General features: G+C 39.0%; 1 protein-coding gene across 1 annotated transcript in view; it reads left to right on the top strand.

The window, feature by feature from the left end:
- The first annotated feature begins 16,518 nt into the window (after positions 1-16,518).
- The window catches only part of TET2 (tet methylcytosine dioxygenase 2), a 133,551-nt gene continuing 126,778 nt past the window's right edge, over positions 16,519-23,291 (top strand). Inside the window, exon 1 of the mRNA XM_027598453.2 lies at positions 16,519-16,771. The gene's annotated coding sequence lies outside the window, so the exon portion shown is untranslated. The remainder of the gene's footprint in view (positions 16,772-23,291) is intronic.

Genomic DNA, 23,291 nt, shown 5'->3' on the forward strand with positions numbered 1-23,291 from the left:
TCCCCTCTAGAACCCTCAGTTTGTTTTTCAGAGTCCATCATCTCTCATGGTTCGTCTCCCCCTCTGACATACTCCCCTTTTCTTCCTCTTCTATTATCTTCTTCTTTTTCTTTTTTCTTAAAATATGTTGCGTTATTTGTTTCAGAAGTACAGATCTGTGATTCAACAGTCTTGCACAATTCACAGCGCTCACCGTAGCACATACCCTCCCCAATATCTATCACCCAGCCACCCCATCCCTCCCACCCCCGACCACTCCAGTAACACTCAGTTTCTTTCCTGAGATTAAGAATTCCTCATATCAGATAAATTTTTTTTCTTAAATCTTTTTTAGACTTGAGGATTTGAAGCGAATCAGGAGACTAAGTTTAGTATTTCCTTTCCTTTTTCTTATGTGCTTTCTTACCTCTTGCTGCTTCAGAAAGGAAACATCCCTTGTTACTCTGTTACATATCCCTACTTTTCATAAAGCCCATGCAGTTTTCTATGGACAGTGTTGACAAATCTACACATAAAGTTTCTTAGGCCACTTGTATATAGTTACCTGTAATGCTTGTTTAAGAATGTAGACTCCAGGACCACACTCCAGCCTGAGTAGATGAGAATCTCTGGGAGTAGAATCAGAAATTGTCTTTTTAAATAAACTTCCCAGGAAATTCTTATGCATTCTAAAGCCTGCAGCCATTGCCATGGAGGGTGATCCCTCCATATTATGAGAATAAAGGACAAGTTGGGTTTTGTTTAGTTTTTGGTCATCTAATCTGCTACACACACGCACATACCACATACACACACCACATACACCATTGCTTATTTGGAAATAACAATCCACTGAATTTGATGGATGTATATATAGTTAGGTTACATGCTAAACTGATGTAATAAAGAGCCACCAAAATACCATGCTTCAGATAAAACAGAGTTTATTTATTTCTCATATGTGGTCCAGGGTAAGTAGGTGGCTCCAATCCAGGAGGTCACTTGGGGATCCAAGTTCGTTTTACCTTGTTGCTCTCCCTCCTCTAAAGTGTAGGCTTCAACGCTGTCTTTATACCATCATGTTCACAATCTGGCCCATAGTGGGATGAGGAGATGAAATAAAGGGCAAGAAAATCCCTTTAAAAATGTGATATACAAGTTGTATACTTTACTTTTACCTATTGGCTAAAACTAAAAGATTTAAAAAAAAAAAACAGGTTAGTTTATATGATACGCCAGAAGACAGCAAGACACTGCTAATTTCATAATAAAATTCCCAACATTTCTTCTTAATGAATATATGCACATGGGATATAATCAATGCTAACAAATAATTCTTTATCTTTCTATAAATAATTATAGCATTTAATGGGCCTGTTCTCTTCCATCTTTTCATAGAAAAGAAAAAGGAGTCCTACCAACTGTCTTCTCAAATTTTTAATTCACAACCAGTGAATGAACCAGAAATTTAGTCATTTCATCTGTGAAGTGCTAACTGGCTTGGTAAAGGTATAAAAGTATTCATGGATAGAATGCTATGCAAAGTAAAGGAAGATTAAACAGCAGACCTTAAAGAAGAGTAAACAAAATGATGTGTATTCAATATTCATCTACCGTGTCCCCAGTAATGACCCCTGAACCCCAGTTACCTTTGGTCTCGCTACAAATATTGAGTACAAATATAGGTACAATCAGTAAGCTGACTGATTTTTCTTCTTTATTACTTTTGGGGAATGACATGGAAAAGGCTTTAGTGGTGTTCCTTCAAGAAGAGTTGCTCAATCAAACCTTAGTCTTCAAAAATCGCAACCCTGATCACATCCCTCTCCTGATAAAATCCATTTCATGACATCCCATTGCTCTTGAATTAAAGACTCTTTCAGTTGGGAAGAAAATAAACCCAACATAAAATAGACTGCCTGCCCCCCCCCCCAAATGTGGGAGGGCAGGGGATTAACTCACATAATAAAAAATTTCAAGGATAGATTAGATTCAGCTAGATGTGAAGCGGCTCAAACGCTATCACCAGGACTAAGTCTTACTATCATTCTGCTCTCATTTTCTCTATTTTTGCCCTATTGTCAGGTAGGCTCTTCATTTATGATAGCTGCTAGAAGCTTCAAGCTTGTAGTCTATATTTGCAGCAATCTCAACAGAAATAAAATGCCTCTTGCCTCGCCCCAGAACTGCCTCATTGGTTTTAATTTAACTGGCCTGCATATTAACCTGCGGTTCAGATGTCCAAAAGCAGTCACTGAAGTCAGAGGGTTATAATGTCTGATTGGCCAGGTCCATGTCAATGTTGACCTTCTCAGTCTGAAAGAGAACTTAGAATCACCTAGTCACATGTAATGAGAGTTGGGTGGGTGGGAAGAGAAGAGTAGTTCCCCTGAGAAAATCAGGTAGGGAACCTATGAGAAATGGATTCTAGATAGGCCAAAACACAGACAGCTATTACAGTTCACCTCCTGGCTACACAACATCCACATATATTTTTCTTATACCTAAATTTTTTAAATTCCCCAGACCTACATTAGGCAATAATATCAGATGGAATCAAAAACATATGTACTGGCACCACTCAAGTTTTGTCCAGTTACTGCATTCAGCCTGAGTCCAGACTCTCCTTAATGCACTTTCCTCATGGTTCAGAAACCTACTGTAAAATGATACATTTAACCATCTTACACATTTATGAGGAGGAAACAAAATAACTACCATAAAAACTTCTACTTGGAAAAGGGGAAATTGGAGGAGGGGCAGTATGCAATATACTGTCTGCATACATAACTATCCTGTTGGACAGTAGAGGGATCCCTTGTCTTGACTTCAAAGTGAGTTTCTTGGGGGTCCCTTCTTTCTGCTTTTGGATCTGTCTTCTGGGATGTTTTCCCTTGTAATCTGTCCTATATAGCCACAGCTGAGAAAGGCACTGGGGAATATCTACTTACTGATTATCATAACTGACTAATAGTGCTGTTTCTGTTAGTGTGGCTTTAAGATACCCACTAAGTATTGCCTTGGGGGTTGAGCAATCATAGTCCTGAGTTTATGGGTGTTTGAGTTTCTCTGGTAACCCAAGTTCCTTAAAAGCTTAGTAAACTTTACAATCTATTTGTTTCCAGTAAATTCAGTGAGTTAGCAACAAAAGCCAGAGTTAGTATGGAGGCCTAATCCTTGACTAGATTCCAATCAGGTTGTTTCTGTCTTCTAACTATTGACCTTGATGTTCTGTCAACAGGAGTGGGTAGGGCTTCTGTTTTCAATCTTATTTTCTAATTTCATTCTACCCTCCCCAACTTTGCTAGCACTAAATTTAGATTGGAGGAGAGGACCTGACTTTTCAAACCATAAACAGTTAAAATGCTTCTGACTCTTGGCTGTTTTGGATTTCAGGGTAAGGGCTAATGGGCTACTCTGACTGTATTTACTGCTTCCAGGCAAGCCAGCTTTAACTGTAGTTTGTCCCTTTTATGAAGGACCTCACTAAACCTCACATGAAGGAACAATATATTCCTGTTTTTTTTTTTCCTCAAACATGCTTTCCAACCTCCAGTCTCATAGGCCCGGGCTCTGAGTCCCAAGATACCACAGATAGCAAGTTAATCAATTGCTGTGTTCATTTTCTGCTAAAGAAAGAGGGGTCATCATTGCATCTTTCCAACCTAGTTAATATGCTAACTCCACATTTTAGAGTCTGTTCCTACCACACTTCAATTCTTGTACCATGTTTAAAAAAAGTAAATCAAGACTCTTCCAGATCTGAGTGACTACAGTATATCTCAAACAGGATTGCTTGGTAAGAGAAATTTACTGTTTCACAAAAATGAAAATCATTTATTTCAACTGGACCCATCTCTTCATCTCTCAGCTCAGCTTTTTTCTGCATTGGCTACACTGTAGGAGAGACATTTCCTTTGAGAGAATTGAATTTTTCCCTTCTGGTTGCCATTGCTTTAAGTTTAGATCCCACAGAACTACCAATCCTCACAGAACGTTCCACCACAACATCTACAAAAGGCTCTGTTAGCCCTATTGGAACTGATTGGCCTGGCTTGCATTGTATGTTTCCCTTTCTTAGCAGTTCCTGTAGGGAGATGAGAAGGTTATTCTCTGATTGGCCAAGGCTGGTTTAACAAGTGCTCACCCTTGAAGCTCAGGGTAGACTAGCTCTCCCTGAGCTTCATGGTTTAAAGATTGGTTGCCCAAGGATAGATCATACTGTCATTCATTGCCTGACAGAAGCAGGAAGAGGTGAAACCTGAGCAGGTAAAAACAATAGATAATTATAAGGACGAATACTGAACATGACCCACAAAGCCTTGCGTGTTGGGCCCCTGCTTACCTTACCACTCTCATTTAATACATTCTCCTATTTATTAGGCTCCAGCCACATGGGCCTTATGCCATGTGTCTTTCTGCTTTTGGACATTCCCATGTGCAATTTCCTCTGCCTGAAACAAGACTCCTCTCCTCATGCCTCATTTGATTGATTCATTTCTATTTATTTTTCAAAAGTCAGCTTAATTATCACTTCCTCAAGGAAAAAAGTTGACAAGGAAAGCTTAACTAAGTTTTTCCCTTTTCATCTTCCCCCATAGCCTCCTAACTTCTCCTTTGTAGTGCTTGTCATGATTGCAAGTAAGTATTTAATTGTGCAATTACTTTTAGCTCTATGTCTGTAAATTTAAAAATATTAGGGGTGCCTGGGTGGCTCAGTCGGTTGGGCGTCTGCCTTCCACTCAGGTCATGATCTCAGGGTCCTGGGATCCAGCCCCATGTCTGGCTCTCTGTTCAGCAGGAAGTCTGCTTCTCCCTCTCCCTCTGCCCTTCCTCCCACCTCCACCCCTGGTTCATGCATGTGAACACACACTCTCTCTCTAATAAATGAATTTTTAAACACTTAAAAAAATTTTTTTAAAGATTTTATTTATTTATTTATTTAATTGACAGAGAGTGAGAGACAGCAAGAGAGGGAACACAAGCAGGGGGAGTGGGAAAGGGAGAAGCAGACCTCCCACCAAGCAGGGAGCCTGATGTGGGGCTCGATCCCAGGACCCGAGCCTAAGGCAGTCACCCAACCAGCTGAGCCACCCAAATTTTTTTTTAAATATTCATTGAGTGACTAAATGGGTGCATGAACACATGAGCAAGCTGAAGGAATATGTGATGCTGGAGATAATGACTTTTTTTCTCCCATTAGTCTCTGTATTTCTGGATCCATTTTTCCTCCAACTCTCTCTCCCTTATACACCAAGACCAATTTTTCCCTATGTTAGTTGTTCACTATTTTCTAACAGAGAATATATTTTAGTTGCCTAACAGCACATGACTATGAAAGAAAAAATTCAGAACAAAAATAATTCTAATTAGATATTTCTGCAAGACACCTCATGTTACTCAGTGCAAAAGGCTCACACCCTGAAACTGACAAGCCTGGGTTCTAATGCTAGTTGAGCCATTTACTAGCTCTTTGATTGTAGAAATTTATTTTCTCTGAACCTTTCCTTATCTATAAACTAAAAATAATGATATCTACCTTTTAGGATTCTTATAAGAATATAAAAATAATATACACTTTGTACCCAGCACTCAGTAGACAATCATTATTTGATATGTATTCTTATGATTATTCTTGGATCACAGACCTGACACTCTAGTGGGAAGCATGGATTAAGAATCATAGCCATCCCTGCCCATCACCCAGAGGAGATTCTCTTGCCACCATAGGGTAACTTTATATATGTAGTACCTACAACGTTTTACGATACACCCTTGTGTTTTAAAAGAAACTCTGACCTCTAGAATCTTGTATTATATAACAGACACCACCCCAGTCTTGCCTAAAACATCAGCATTTAATTCATAGTACATTTCACGGACCCCATTCCTCCTTCTCTCCAAAGCAATGATAAAAACTCATGAAGAAAATCTTCAGGACCCATTAGAGAGGGAGAGATCAGGTAGGGCACCGTGAAATGAACTTTTAACCTCTGTCAGTAACTACGGACTACACCCTACGTGAACCATAAGAAATGTAAAGAAAACTTCACATTGAACGGATTAGCCTATCCTCCACCTCAGCTTATCAGCAGAATAATTTTTTTAAAGACCTCGCCTTTTAGGGACCTTGTACAATAAGTTTTATGTTCTTTTCTACATCTTTAACCACCCACCTCAAACTGATCTCTCCCATCAGTAAACATGCTCAAGTCTTTCCCAACTTAAAAAATACTTTCCTCAATCCTGTATCCTCCTGTTCTTACTTTTCTATCTCCTTCCTCCTCTCTTGAGCTAACCTATAAGTAGTCATTTCCACTCCCTATCTCCTCATCCTCACTCGCTATTTATCCTTCAGGCTCAGGCAATCTGGCTTCTGTTACCCCTAATCTTCAGCTGAATGGCACTTTGCCAAAGACTGCAATGGGTGCACCCCTGCCATGTCCAAGGCACACTTCTTACTTGTCTCTGGTGACAGCTCACTAGTAGGTGGCATTGCTAACAGGTCAGACCTCCTCCAGACACCTCTGGCTTCCTCCTTTGGGGGCTCTATTTCTTTCTGTCAAACTCAGTGGTGACATTCCTCTGTTTCTCTCCTAGACCTCTACTTTTCTTCTCAGGGCACACAGTTATCTTTCTCAGCTGCCATCTTTATACAGATGATCCACACCTTTATTCTTCCTGTTATTTCTGTCTCTAGTGAAAGTCACCAACAACGGTCTCATTGGCCAGGTCAGAAACCTGGGTGGCATCCTTGAGCCCTGCCTCTGCACTCACTCCTACTTCCAAGTAGTAGTTACTATGCCCCATTTCTTCTATGTCTGTGACATCCATGGACCTCTCCTTTTCTCTCCTTCCTATCGCCTGATTGCTAACACAAACCACTCTCATTTTCCCTAAGTGACTTCCTCTGTCTCCTCACTGGTGTCCTAGGCTCTGCTATTGTGTTCTCTCAATCTGTTCTCCCCACTGCAACTACCAAGATATTTCCAAAGTCCAAATCTGGTGATTTTCTTCTCCTTTAAAATCCACTATTGATTTCCCATTGCACTTAGGCCACAAGCCAAACCTTTCACTATGATTTATACTAACCCTGATGATTAGCTCCCTGCACGCTGCTGCAGTCTGAAAGTTCACAGTCTTGCTCTTGACTTTCTAAACATGGCATTTGGAATGTATTTTATTTTTTCAAATATGTCATGCTCTGTCATGCCCCGGTTCTTCATACACTCTTTCTCATCTCCACCAAATACTCTTCTCTGACTTTCTACCTGGACTTAATAATTCCTATTTACTCTTAAAATCTCAGATTAAATCTTACTTTTAAGGGACATTTTCTCTGAGTTAAGCATCCTTCCTATTGCTGCCCGCACACTTTTGTTCATACATCTCACAGTGTTATATAATTGCCCATTTACAGGTCTGTTTCCCCACTTGACTATAAGCTCTGTGAGGGCAGGGGACACATCTTGTTCACTCTTGTATTGCTGGATGAGAGAAGAAATAAGAGCATATTGAATTGAGGATAATGTTGTGGGCTAAGGAAGCGGAGCATGGGAAATGCCAACACTAATGTGGAACAAGGATGAATAGATATGTCATTCTTATAACACTCTTTTCAGGGGTGTTCTATGATGGTATTTCCATCCACTTCTCATCCCTCTCTGTTTGAGCATTTCCTGAGCAGACCCCCATACTGATGCCATTTGACTCAGTTTGGCCATGCACTGATTAAACTACCTCTCAAAAATGAGAAAATTAAGATACAAATGACACACCAGTATCTCGAGCACCACCAGAAACTATGATAAATTAGAAATACAGACTTGAACAACCACGTATGCAATAGAAAGTGAAACTAACAATCCTTCATTTTTAAAGTTTTTTTAAAAAACATTTCTGAGAAGGTGTCCTGACTAGGTTAGTTTTCATTCATCCCAAGTCCTTTTGTAAGCTTCTCCCCAACATCCAATTCATAGCACAACTCTTTCATGAGCAAAGCAATCCAAAATGACCCAACTAAAAATTTCTCTTGTCACCCAAAGCTATGCTTTTGAATTTTATGCTTTACTACCAAAATCAGTGCCTTCATAGGCTACCATGCATGAAGTTTCTAAAAATTCAAAGGTAAAAATATATGCTACCAAGTAAAGTAATGATTGTCACCAAGAATTAACAATTCTATAATAAATTTGTTCTACATTAGACTTTTTTATAAAGATATAGGATATATGATAAGGTTTTTTGGTTTGTTTGTCTGTTTGTTGTTTGGCAAGCAGCCCTGTTGGAGAGCATTGTTATTTGCTAGAATTGTACGAAACGTGTCTTTTCATGAAATGGTTGGGAGGAAAACCGTTCACTCAGTCCAGATTGTGTGCATGAAGTTTCATTCTGAGTTTTGGTTTCATTAGAAAATCTGTGAGTTTGAAACTCTGACTTACACTAAATCAACCACCAACCCCCCCCCCAGCCCTACTCAATAAAAGGGGAATTGTTTACATTAATTTCAGATATTAAAAAAGTTTTTTTTTTTTGCTTTTTATGAAAATGTGAGTCTATGTCTTCTTATTCAACAAGTCTGCTTCTTTTACAAACGTTCATACTCCAAACAGCTTTCTCTGTGGCCTGAGAAAGGAGAAATCAAGGAAGAGGTCTAACATTTTATCTTTCATACCTTTGAGCAACTTGTTCTCTCCCTTAGAAATGTTTATAGGGAATAGATTAGCTCTCACCTCACATTTGGAATGAACAGAATTCCTACCACGATGGATGACCTACTTAAAAAAATACAAGATGTGGCACCTGGGTGGCTCAGATGGTTAAACATCTGCCTTCGGCTCAGGTCATGATCTCAGGGTCCTGGGATCGAGCCCCGCATCGGGCTTCCTGCTCAGCAGAGAGTCTGCTTCTCCCTCTCCCTCTGACTCTCCCCCTGCTTGTTCTCTCTCTCTCTCTCTCACCCCCTCTCTCTCTTTCAAATGAATAAATAAAATCTTAAAAAAATACAAGAAACACATTTTTCCTAAATGTAGCCTTCTCCTCCATGTGGGTGAGCATAGGCAAGGAATGAAATGTATCATCCTAAGATACAATGTCACAAGTGCCTAAAGCTTCTTTTCTGCCCCCAGAAAGGAATTAAAGTTGGTTTATTTGTTTCCTTGGTTTGTGGAAGGCATACTGAAGAAGACTTAAGTCTGAGAACTTATCACCTGCTGTGTGACCCTGGGCAAGTTACTTAATCTCTCGGACATGTCCCCTCATGTGTTAAACACATGTTCTCTAGTGCTAAAAATATTTTTTAATACTTTAGATGATAACTCTCTCACCTATTTTCAAGATTACTGTAAATGAGATAATTGTAAATGAGATAAGGCATATTAAAGTTTTCTTGGTAGATTTTTAGTAGCAGCATCTAGGCTACAATCCTAGACTATGTCATTTACTTAGACCGAGCTTAATACCTTCAATAGCTATACTTTTACTAGTTTCTCTTTCTAAATTTTTGGAACATGTATTTTGTGAGTTCAGACTACTTTTACCTTTAACAGCAGGCCTCGCCCATCAAAATTATGACTTTACCCTTTTCTGGGTTTTAAACTTAGAGAGAGACTCTTAGTTCTTTTCACTAGCAGAAAGTCGCTATTGATGTTTTATGATTTCAGGAGATTTAGGAAAGTTTCCTTCATGATAATGCATTCATATTATCACTAAGATTGCGCCCACCTGACAACCACCACCCCATGCTAAACACACCTGTCTCCAATAGTTCTCACTTCCTTGCCTCTACCTACCCAGTCTAACTAGAGCCAATGATCATAATATTACCGAGAAATAAAAATTAGGGACCCCCAATGAAATGTTCCTTTAGAATTTGTTTTTTATATTCTAATTTAGTGTGTGTGTGTGTGTGTGTGTGTTTCTTTACACCTTCTACTCCAATCTTTCCTTCAGGAACCCTTATTTTGTGGTCCCTGTTTGGATATAATTCATTTTCTTGGTAACAAAAGTCATTGCAAAATGCAGAGTAATTGAAAATCAACCCATATTCAACTTAGAGGCATGCCTAATTACTGACAGATCAAGGAGGTTTTTCTGCCAACTAGCAATAATATTGTACTCTAATATATAAAATAAGAAAACAAATTAAACAGAAATTGGTAGTGCAGAGTTTTCAGGAAACTACTCGGCCTCTCCTGCTCCCATTAGCTCTGAGTTGGCACGAGTCAGATCTCATTACGTTTTCTCACACATCTCTAGAAAGAATGAAACATACTTCAGAATATTTGAAAAAAAAATCGGATGTCAAATAATGGCTACCCTACTTCCTTTATAAATTTTTCTTTCTTTTTCATACAGAGTAACTATAAGAAAGGGATTAACCTAACAGGGACCTAAAATTAGTTTAATCTCTATAGCTCTTCCTTCTAGAAGCATTGCACTAACAGCATGGAGCTATATAATACATTCACAAACTATTACATGGCCATTATCTTGGGGATAATAAAGAAATTAGAATCACTTTGTCTAATTGCCTAGATTAAAAAATGGTTTAATTTTTTTAGGGAAAAAAAAGTGTGACAAAACTCAACCAATAGAATTACCCCGTGGGAACGCCAATCCCAAAATACTCTTCACAAATTGAACGCTGGCAACTTCCGATACATCTTTCTTGCATCAGGGTATTAGGGTATCAATACTATCACTTGCATTTTCCCCTGATATTTCTTTTTCACTACTGATAATCTGGGTCATTCTTTGGCTGCTAATCATTTATATTTTCCTCAAAGGAGATTTATTTTTTACCTGTCACAAGAGAACTTAGATGAATTCCATCAACCCGAAATATAGAAAGAGAGTCACAGGCAGCTTTGCTGGATCTTTGCAAAGGTGTGAGGGTTCCACCAGACTATAGAGGTGTACACACTATTTGCTCTTTTTCATGGGACATTCTATGAATGACAACATTGTGTGCCTATTAACTATTAATATTCACATATTAAGCCACTCCAGTGATTTTTAAGCAGTTGTACATCTGATTGTCCATGAATGTTTTTAAAAAACACTGTTATCTCATCCCCATGCCAAACCTTATTAATCAGAATCTCCAAGAGACTTTGGGGGTAGAGGAGTGGAACCTAGTTATGCATATTTTTCAAGTGTTCCATAGGTTATTCTGATTTGTTTTCCCAATGGAAAGATTTGGTGCTATCGCATGCTGAGTATTTTATCCCCAAAGACCCATGTCTTAGTAACACTTTCGGTAGGTGGCGCTCTTTCCACCTGCCAGCTTCCCTGTTTGGCGGGAATGAACTCAAAGTCATTCCAGGAAGTCAGGAGCAGATCAAGGGTGCAATTCCCTTTTACCACACCAATATTGAAAACAGATAGCAGAACTTATTTTTCCAAAAAATTTGTTAGTGAGGGAAGACATATGTTAAAGTGGTGGGGGGGGGGGGTGGACAAGGCTGTGGCATCACTTTTATTACACAAATGTAATCATTGTTCCAAAGAGTTCAAGCATGCCAACTTCCTGACATGAAAAGGAAACTAAAGAAACAGAGGAGAGAATAAATGATGAGAAGAACCCGAGTAGAGATTTAGACAGGCAAGACTTAAATATATAGAGATGGGGAATACTGATGTTATTGCTAAAAACTGCTGTGTGAAGAACTTATGGTGTAAACATAGGTATCTATAACTGCTAAAATGGGGAGACGGTACAGTGTAGTTTGCAAGGATATGAGCTTTAGAATCAGACAAACCTAGATTTAGACCTTGGTTCCAGCTCTTTAATATTTAATCCCAAGCAAATTACTCAACCCTTCATTCTCAATAAGATGATACCTACATTATTTGGTTTTAATAAGCATTAAATTAAAAGAGATAGTAAATGTAAAACAATTATCCACATGCTTGGTGCATGGCCAGTATTTAGCAATAGTGTTACTTTTGGAGTACTAAAAATGAGTAAATGTAAATGCTGTTTTTTTCTTCTCTCTTTTTTTAAAAGATATTATTTATTTATTTGACAGAGAGAGACAACAAGAGAGAGAACACAAGCAGGGGAAGAGGGAGAGGGGGTGCTCAGCAGGGAGCCCGATGCTGGGCTCGATCCCAGGACCTTGGGATCATGACCTGAGCCGAAGACAGACGCTTAACGACTGAGCCACCCAGGCGCCCTGTCTAAGTAACAAAGAATAATGGAAAATTATTGTGAATTTTGGAGGGAGGATTCCTATATCAGTCAGTACTATTAATAGTAAGAACAATTTAGAGGAAGCTGAACAGGAAAAGATATATAAGGCTAATTTTAGTGTAATGAATAAGGCCTGAACTTGAATTCACAAAGCTCGAGTTTGTGAGGTGCTCCTTCCTCTACACTCAGGCTGTATGATCTTGAGAAAGTCACTTAAACTCATTTTTCATATTTATAAGATAGGAATAAAATTCAATGCCAACTTGAATATGGCATATGATTTGAATATTAAACATAATGGTATATCTTTACCAAAGAAAACAATAGTGTACAAAAAAATGCTTTGAAATCTATAAAATCATATATAAATGCAAAGGGTGTTGTTGGGGTAATTACCAATAGTTAAAACTTATTCATTATTGAAGTTCATCATTAAAGCTGAAAAATTATCCTCTCAAAAAATGGGTGTATTGAGTTACCAAACTTGGATGAAAAGAAAAAAAAGTAGTTACTAGATTGTGAAATCAGAATTCATGAGGAGAAAAGAGATTGATATTAACATCATATTTGCAATACTTCTGAAAGCATTTCCATGATGTTTGTCCCACTAATGATCCTAATATTCTTTTTATAATGCCTTCAGCAATATTTGAACAGGATTAGAGTTTTGAGTTTTATCTGACATTTCACTTTGCGCCCATTATATCAGTATACACATTGGCTAGCACCTGACTCGAATAATTTAGGATTATATCATTTGTATCTGTTCCTTAAAAATTTCCAAATTAGAGAAAGAGAAATTAGCCATATGAGATAAGGTCACAAAAAAATAGAAATCATATTAATAAAAGAGACTCTAGCAAGACCTCATTACATTATGATCCCTGGCCTTAGACAATAATGGTTTTTGTTAATAATAATACTTATATCAGTAAGGTAGTGTTATGTGTAAATGTTTCATTTATTGGAAACTTTTAAAATTAGTATTCTACCCGTGTTAAACATGTACCTTGGTATGGTGTGCAGTAATGTCACCAGATAAGAGAAACAAGAAAGTCCCTTCACAGCAATGACTGCTGTGCTGTTTGAAGGTCAATTGTCTTTTAAGCATGCAGAGAATCTTTATCATGTCATACTTCAGAAATATGGTTTTGGAGATGGGAAACAACAGGCCATGATTTAATGTTTTTGTTGAACCACTGTAATTCTTCCAAAGCAATACGTATCACAAAAATTTCTCTCTGTTAAAGAGAATATCAAGTCCTTAAAGAAAATTTCCTATTTTGCAGGTAGAGAGGAAATTAAGAATGCACCTTTTTTGTTGTTGTTGTTGTTGGTTTTGTTTTGTTAGTACACTATAAGAAATTTGCATTGTAAAACAAGCCGCTGTTGTCAGCTCTCTTTAATGGACCAGAGCAGTCAGGAAGCTGCCTCCACCCTAAGAGGCTTAGAGACTGAGCAACTGAGTTAGACAGCAGGTGCCCAGGCCAATCAAGTCAATTTTCTAACACAAATGCATGTTGTGGAACTTGTTCTATTAGTCTTTTTTCTCTGTTAAGGAAGCAAGAATTTCTCTGTGTGGATGCAGTGCTGCTATTTCCATTTTGAGAAAAAAATGGTGAGGAATTTGATAACAATTGACTGGTATTAAAACAACAAATTACCTTTTAAAAAATAGATTATCCACACCTATAGGAAGAATCTCAAGAAGGAACATAGTTAATAAAAGCTGGTTCCTAATTACACATACAAATATGCACTAATGTCCAGTAAATAACTGGTTGTGTGCACTATATCTTTTCTTTCCCAGAAAAAGCAACAAAGCAAGAGGGTTTTTTTAAATCAACAATATAAAAATCTCATTAACATATTTTACAGTTGGAGACCTTCAGAATTTTACTTCCTTTTGCTATTGAAAAGTCACAATAGCCAAAAGGAGTTAATGTATGTTCTTTTAAATTAACGAATGTGGTGGTGGTTAAGGGTGGGGTGAGGGTGCACAGAAAGAAGTTGGCAAGAAAAGGTTCAGGGCCTGTTACAAAACCAACTGCAAGCCAAGTATGATTCCAGATAGACAAGAACCACCTGTTACAACAGAGGGAGAGGTTTAGAAGATGAAATGAGAAGGAGGTGACCTTAAAGATCATTTTCCCAATTATAATACAAACAACTAAGGGAACATGCAGATATTTATATCAAACACATGTGAATACAATATTTGCCACATGTTATTCAATATAAGAAGGCATATAATTACTTACGTATTTCAGTTAATCAAGAGAAACTTCTGGAAGTAGATGGTTTATTATTGGTAATAGTAATGACTACCTGGACATTTACCTAGAGCCCTATTGAATCCTCACAACAACCCTTGTGTTTCAGAGGGTGTTTAACACATGAAGAAACTGATACACAGAGGTAAGTAACATGCTCAAGGCCACACACTTGGTAAGGGATACAGTCAGGATTCAATCATATCTGTCCAACTCCAAAGCCCATGCTTTCAACAATTCTGCTGTACTGTGCACTGCATAAATATATGTCATAGTCTTTGGAAAACTTTATTTTCTGGACTTGACCAAAAAAAAAAAAAAATTAGAGGGACCTCCCAAACAGCTTAAAGTCCACTAACAATTGCCAGGACGTCCATGGCACATTAGTGTGCAGTTGGAAAAGACAGAAATTCAACGTTACATGAAATGCTTAAGGAAAAATGAATTTTACTTGGCCGTTGCAAAATCAGAAACCCAAATGAACTCTGCCTCAGAATGGAATATACAATGTTTCATTAGAACACACTCTAAACGTTCTTCTTAGTAACAATGTGACACACAGAAAGAGTTCCCTTTTTAACTCTTTTCAGGGGAAATATTCCAATTTCATAAAATTAGGAAAAGGCTTCACTTTTAAAGAAATTACAGACAAAAAAAAGAAGCTACACAAAATAACTTGTGTTGACTTATAAATATTGTGATCACAATGCAGTGATCCTATAAACGATGTGCCCGAAATATCTATTTAAAAGTTGAATGTGAGTACGTGAAAATTTCTTGTAGAGGGCGAATCTCAACAACTGATGTAATGATTCATAAGAGCTGTTCTTGATTCTTACCTTCAAATAAAAATTTTATGATTAGAAAAGGGGCATTAAAAAGAGAATTAAAGTTAGTCGGCAATAGAAAAGACAATCTGTCAATGGAAGGACGTAGGTATAGAATCCGGAACGTCAGGGAATATCGAGCGTCCGTCACTTGGAATTTAGTTCTTTATGGGTCGATTTCTTCATTACTTAATTATACGTACGGGTAGAAATTTTTTTTTCAAAATAGAGGCTCTTACTGGAGAAAACGTAGGCATTTGAAAGCGCAGGTTTATTTCTTAAAACCGAGTCGAGCGAGAAGTAGAGTCACTGGTGAGAAATTCATCTTGGATCTGTAAGAATCCCTCTTTCCCAGCCCACGTGGCAAAAGTAAACAGAAGGTGGGCCGGGGCGGGCTGAAGCAGGGCTCGGTCAATTTCCTAATTTGTCGAGTCTTTAAAACTACAGGCCCCTAAAGCACTAAGGGCATGCCCTCGGTGAAACTCGGGAGCGCTTTTGTAGAGCGAAATTAAAGCGACGGTGTAGAGGATGCCAAAGCGGGGGCGAGGCGGGAGCGGGTGCACCTACTGGGGGTGGGGTTGCTGGCCCTCGCGCGCGGAGGTGGGTGCGCGCGTGGGCGTGTGCGGAGATACCTGCAAGGAGGTGGGAGTAAGGGCTAGTGCGAGGCTGCGGGGTAGAGGTGGCAGCGCGCCGGGCTGAGGGGCGCGCACATACCTCTAAGTGGGTGGTGGAGTGCGGTACTAACAAAAAGTTCAAAAGGTTAATCTAGGGTCTCCATCCTTGTGCCAAGCACCCACGCCACCTCCCCCTGCGCGCCTGCCCCGCGCCTTCACCCGGGTGGCTTCCCGTCCGAGGGGCTCCGGGGTGCCCCGGGTCTGGCTGCGGCGCCCAGGGAATGGACTTTCCCCCACGCTCGCCCCCACCCCGCGTTCACCCCGGCGCACAGTTCCCCAGGCTCCACCGCCCAGCGCCAGGGCAGCCCCGGCCTCGACTGCGCACCCCATTGTACGGCCCCCAGGTGCCGCCGGCCTTTGTGCGGGAAGCCCCGGGCGGGGGGCTGATTCCCTGGGAGCCGGGGCTGAGGGCCCCAGGGCGGCGACGGAGGCCAGGGCGGAGGAGGAGGAGGAGGCTGGTGGAGGAGGAGACGAGCCGGGCGGAGGAGGAGGAGGCCAGGAGGAGGAGGAGGAGAGCCGGCGGCAGCAGCGGCTGCGGCGAGAGCTCGGGCGGCCGCCGCCGCCGCCTCCTCGCGAGCGCCGCGCGCCCAGGCCCGGCTCGCATGCGAGTCACGTCCGCCCCCTCGGCGAGGCCGCCCCGAGACGCCGGCCCCGCCGAGTGATGAGAACAGACGTCAAACTGCCTTATGAATATTGATGCGGAGGCTAGGCTGCTTTCGTAGAGAAGCAGAAGGAAGCAAGATGGCTGCCCTTTAGGATTTGTTAGAAAGGAGACCCGACTGCAACTGCTGGATTGCTGCAAGGCTGAGGGACGTGAACGAGGTCAGAGCGCTTCTCTTATGCCGCGAAACTCTCCCTTTCCTCTCCCCCTTGCTTTCTCTCGGGCTTCCAGGGACTGGGGAGCAAACCCTGCAGTGTCACCCACAAATACCAAGAGGGAAGAGGGAAGCTTCACAAATTACTGGAGCCTCTTCAACATGGCTGACAAATATAGTTTTAATTCCCCCCCCCCCCTTTAAACCTGTAGTTCTGTGTTCTCTCCGCTCTCCTGCTAATGCTCCTCTCCTTACCCAGAAAACTTACCTTTGTGACTCCGACCAGCCGGTTTCCCGGCCTTTTATCCTCAGGAAAGTGATTTTTTTCTTTGCTTTCCTTTCTCAAATAGTTCAGCTTTGGGGGGCATTACTTTTCCCTTGAATCCTCCCCGACCCCCTTTCCTTCTTGTAAGTCAGACCAGTCTCTCGTTTAACCTAACCCACCCCGGAAAGAACTCTGACGGAGTGTTTTTCGACCCTTTTATCTGTTGTAGGGTCTGAGTCTGGGTTTGCGTTCGCGTCCGCCTCTTTCTACCCCGGTGTCCGCTTTTTGGGGGGCGAACTAAGCGAATGTCACGGGGAGTGGACCTGTAGTACACTAAGTGGGGTTTTGTTTTTTCCTAAGTCCGCGCGTTTTGCTAGTGGTGCTGAGTGAGAGAGAATAGTTTCTCTGGTCCCCCAAACAAGACCAGATCCCACTTTTCTCAAGGTACATCAGCTCTGCAATGGGCTGTGCCTTCCAGCCTGGGGAGTGGGTGTAAGAGAATTTGTGGGCAAATCTGTGTCCTGGCTTTGTGCTTCTCCCGAATCAGCTTCGTTTGGTTCCCCGGTAAGTGACAGGCAGACACAAAGGCAGGCGCAGGCCGGGGGAGGGGGCGGGCGGGCGGGAGAAGGGGGGCAGAGTTGAGAGTTGGAAGACTGCAAGGTCAGGGGCGCCGAAAGAAATGAAACCCAATCCCAGCAAAGAAACGGAGAAGTAGGGAGCTGATTTCTAACAGTCCCATCCAAATTTCTCTCTCTGTGTCTTGGTTGCTCTCTTTCCTTTGGTTTTTTATTTATCTGCCTTTCTCTCTGTGTCTCTTTTTTCCTCCTCCTTCTATACACACACACACACACACACACACATACACACACACGAGTCTTGCCGAATCTTTTCGCTGGGGCTGCTTGTCTAGTGTTATTAAGCTAACAGAGTTTCTATGGAGAGTTTTCTACCTATGACAAAATAAAGTGTGGCCTGGATAGACTCCTGGGAAGGTCGAATATGAAATATAAGTGTTATTTACTGGCTATTGCTTTCATGACATACATACATAATCACTGACTGGTCCCCCCCCCCTTCTTCATCTAGTGTTTAGTAATTGAAAGAAGGGTTATTTCCCAGTTGTTTGCTTAAAATTTACTGAAATATTTTTATATTTTCCTGTGTAGGGAATAGGATATATCCACGAATTTAAAATCTAAAGTCTCATAATGTGCTTTCACCTCTCCAGTAAGGGATAATAATGGCAAATCCAAATAAAAAATATTCATCAACAAATGATCCAATATAGGAGGAAGATTGTTCCTTAGGGGAAGTTGGGATGTAAAGAGAAAAGATATTGGTTTGCTTTGCTTTGCTTTGGTTTAAGACTGTGGGTATTGTTGCCTGGTTAATGAAATCATTTATTTGCGTTTTAATGGAAAGTTGAAATGCTGGAGGAGAGTTACATTCTTTTACATGTTTGCATGTGTGTTTCCTAATAGGTTTGAGGTAGAATATAAGTTTCATCACAATATTGGTTTTTTTTTTTAATGTTATTAAGCAGAGAAGTGTTAGTGAAGGACTGGAAAGTCAAACTTAAGCTTAGAAGGCATGTATATGATGAAAAGATGGACGGAAGGAGGAGTACAGTAATGGACATTACTCCATAAACCAGATTTCCAAAACCATTTGTCCTCAGTAGTTCACTTTGTAACTCTTTCTATTTTGATCTCTGAAAAAGCGGTTAAGTTTAATCATTGATACTGAAGGTTATTTCACATGATTACAAGGGAGTAGTATTACTGATCTCTGGAATAGAAACAGCTCATTTGGTTAGTTCTTATTTGTCCTAAAATAAGGAAAATACTTAGGAGTTTAGCATAAATGCTTACTGTTCCTTGAGAAAACTATGATTAATTATTGCAGTAATTCAGAGTTAAAAATAAACAGTTCCTTTTGCTAACAGACTAATATTTAGCTGCTTTTTTGGGGACTTTTCAAATGTTGTGGTTTATGCTTCAAGTTATTCAACTAATAATAGATGTAGTATTTTCCATTCATATTGGTAAATAAGAATACCTACATTGGTTAATAATATTTATTGTGACCGTGAAGATTTGTTCTTTCATATCAAATTTAGACTCTTGTTATTTTATGTATCCTATTTGTATGCTGAAAATAACTGTTAGTATGAGGGGCTTAAGTGATTATTAGGAGGAGATGCACATTATTCACCAATTTCAATATAAGTACCACTTTCTCCTTTATTATAAAAGAGAAATTATTTGAATTCCTTCTTTATTATATGTGTGATAGTAGCACCTGGATGTTCTCAAAATTTCATAGGACAGAATTGTCTTGAGCAGTTGAATTTTATGGAAATGATAATGGACAATAACAAGATAGATCTTTTTCTTAAACTGCAGTATTGTTTTCCTTATTTTCTTATTGAACTAATGGTTAGTGAGAAATTAACTTGGAACGAAGAGAGTCCCTTGTTTTGTTTAAATTCACAGATTTACCAACTATGGCTTTAATTATATTTGGCATTATGCTGGTCCATGCAAGGAGTCAAGGGGATTGATATGATTTTGATGCAGTGGCACATGAAGGTAGACATTGGCAGGTCAGCATCACTTCCAGAACAAGTGAAATGCACCTGCCAAGGAGTTATTATGAGAGACTTCCAAAGTCCTGTTTAGGCACTGGGCTTGTTGTATCAGGTAACAAAAAATGGAGTTAATGTTTTGGTTTCACTTGCTGAAGTTATAATTTCTCTACCAATTCCTCCAAGGCTCCACCCACACACAATGTTGAAAGCCAGTGTCACTATTGAAATGTATTTCCTTATTTGCTGATCTCATTAAGAAACCTTTCTTATAATTCACAGACACACCTGGCAGAAACCCATTTTCCATTATGTCCCAGATCCAAGTTGATAAATTCTTATGAATTCTTTGAAATTATCTTTAAATAAAATATCATCAAAAGCTATGGGTGTTTGACATGTTAGAATATCTAATACTTGGAAAGATTAAACGTGCTTTTTAATGCTCTAATTCCTTCTTCGATGAGTTCAGTTGTCGTTGCTTAATAGAATTTAATAGTCTTACCTAGCCATCTCCGATTACTGGAGGGAGCCTTCTTTGTTTTATAAACAACTCTATAGACAAGGTAAAGCTTTGGAGTGGCTGTCAGTGTTGGTTCATCAAAATAACATTTTCCTCAATGATTATGCCACCATTGCACACTAGTTCTTAAGCATAGTAATGGCACCAAAGCCAGTAGCAGGAAAATATTTTACAAGCCAACTTTACAATTGGAGCCTTAACTGTGGGAGAGTCGTTTTGCCAAGTAGAGCTGGTGGTTATCTTGGAAATTGTGCTGAAGAACACAACCACAAATGATTTTGCCAAATATACAGTATTTACTTGGTCTAGATCTCTAATTTCTGTTTTGACTCACTGCCAAAACTCAGGGAATACTGTGACATTATTTAAGGAGGTTATATAGTACATCTGTATACCTTGGTGTACAGTACAAGATATATATACTTTGGTATACAGTGGGAAAGAAGAGTTCCACAAGAGGAGAGGGTAAAGTGAGAGCCCTTGAATCAGTGTGACTGCAAGCCAAAAAGTCTTAAGTATCTGCTATTTCCAGCATTATTCTGATTCTAGATTGTACATTGCAGAAAATCCCTGACTTAAGATAGACATATAATCTTTTCGCAATAAAATAGATTTTGGTTGCCCCTTCCAAAATAGTAAATTCTATCAGCTTTGATTTATGCTTGCTCCACTTGTCATGAAATGCAGTTAAATGTGCTAGGATTCAAGAAGTAGAAATAGTAGGTGAATTTTCAATATTCTGTGTAAAAACAAACTCAGTGATAATGTCAACCTACCTGAAGTTCTAAGAATTTGGAATTCAATATTTTATATTTACTCAGGATTGTTACTCAAACTGACTTGAAATCAAGCTCCAAATAATCTGAGAATTAAAATTAAGAGATGAATAAATTAGGATGAAGTGTTTTTGGAGGACAGATTAGGTCATAAAATGAACTGGTTGCTTCACTAAAGATACTATAAATGTTTCTTTTAAATTAAATTTATGGTTCTTGGAAGAGAGGCACTGATTTCTACATCTATTTATTCCATAGTAGAACTTAGTGGTGTTCTACTCAGTCAATATGTAATGAAGGGAGTACAAGCTTCCAGTTATAAGAGGAATAAGTTCTGGAATGTAATGTGTAGTACAAAGTTCTCACCACACACACATGCAAACTTTGTAAATATGTGAAGTGATGGATGTGTTAACTAACCTTATTGTGGTAATCATTTCCCAATATATACATATATCAAATCATTACATTGTACACGTTAAACTTACGTAGTGTTATATGTCAATTATGTCTCAAAAGCTGAGAAAAAATAATGAATGACCTAGAACTGGAAAAAAGTAATGTCATTTAATTAGAAAATGTATAATCTAGTCTCAGTGGTAATGGTGATGATGGTGGTAATGATGGTGGTTTTTCCTTAAGTATAACTTCTATAGGCTATGGCAAATGTTTCATAAAAGCCATCCATTGTAAACATACAGCTTAATGATTTTTAGTAAATTTACACAGAGATCACATATTTTTAATTGAAATTTCTATTAAGGTGTTTGTAGATTCAGATACAGGTATATGAAATAATAATAATTGGGCATGTACCTTTTGCCCAATTTCTTCCTCTGGTAACTTTTGGTAAAAAAAAAAATATATATCACAACCAGGATACTGACATGGATATAGTCTACCAGTCTTACTCGGATACCCCCAGTTTGACTTGGACACTTGTGTATTGTATATTTAGGTCCATACCATTTTATCACACTATCAGGTATCTTTAAATCTTTTTTCCTGAAAGCAGAAAAGTTAACCCAGTTCTACTTCATCAGTCATGTGATTGTGCTACCATTCCTTATCAAAACGTGCATCAGAATGTAGGTTTTTGTTTACTTAAAAGTGTTTTTGCATAAGATGGCCTTTGTGTTCAAAATATTTTAAATTGTTTTAATAACTTACTACATTGTAACTATGTCATTAATTCTCTTCATGACTGGGGGTATTATTACCCCCATGGGTAATAATACCCATTACAATGGGTATTATTATCCTCATTTCAGGTGAGCTAACTGAGGCATAGTGGGGTTGAATGACCAAATTCATACAGCCAGTACATGGCTTAGCTAAGGTTTGAATTAGGCAGTCTGTCTCTAGATCCCAGCCCTTTAACCACTCTGCTGCTCTGCCTCATTACTAGTAATAAAAAAGTAAAGCTATGATGTAGGCTATGCAGGGAAAGTCCTAAGAGGAGACTTAAAATACACACAATTTGTCTACATAAAAACTGGTACCTGAATACTCGTAGCAGCATTATTCATAATTGTCAAAAATTGGAACAACCCCAAAGTCCATCACAACTCATAAATGTATGAACTGTGGTATATCCATACAATGGAATATTATTAGGCAACAAAAAGGAACGAAGGGCGGATACATGCTGCATCATAGATGAACTTGAAAAGAAGTAAATAACAAAAAGCCACATATGATATGATTTCACTTATATGAAATCTCCTGAATAGGCAAATCTAGAGAGGCAGAGAGTAGATTACTTATTGCTAGGGGCTGGCGGGGAGAAGAAGGGGGGCTGACTGTTGATAGATACAGAGTTTCTTTTGGAGCCTAAAAATATCCTATAGTTAGTAATGTTTGCACAAATCTAAAAAAGTACCCAATTGTATACTTTAAGAAGGTGAATTCTTTTATTATATGTGAATTATATCCTAAATAAAGTAAAAATGCATACAACTGACAAGGTATTTGGCCTTCAGAAAGTATCTCATGTCTCATGCAAAGCAATGTAGGGTGCTATTTGAATTAAGTGGTATGGGGCTATGCATATCTTTCTAGAAACATGGCACCAGTGAGTTTTTTAGGATTTGTCCCTATGAAATTAGGATTTTTAGTTTTGGAAACAGAGGGTGAATTACTTGGGGTTGGTTTTATTTTGAATTTCTAACTTAATGTAATTCTAGATACCAGACATTCTTCTTGTTGAGCAATGCTTCTCTCCTTCTTTATTCTGATGAGAATGTTGATTTGCTGCCAATTGGATTCCATAGTTTGGAACTACAAATATAACTAGGGTGGGGGAGATTCAATTATCTGCAAGCATTCAACTTTAATAATGTATACATGTTATTGTACTCAATAAGGAAATGCCTT

This window comes from Zalophus californianus, chromosome 2 (genome assembly GCF_009762305.2).
Source record: "Zalophus californianus isolate mZalCal1 chromosome 2, mZalCal1.pri.v2, whole genome shotgun sequence".
Classification (NCBI taxonomy): domain Eukaryota; kingdom Metazoa; phylum Chordata; class Mammalia; order Carnivora; family Otariidae; genus Zalophus; species Zalophus californianus.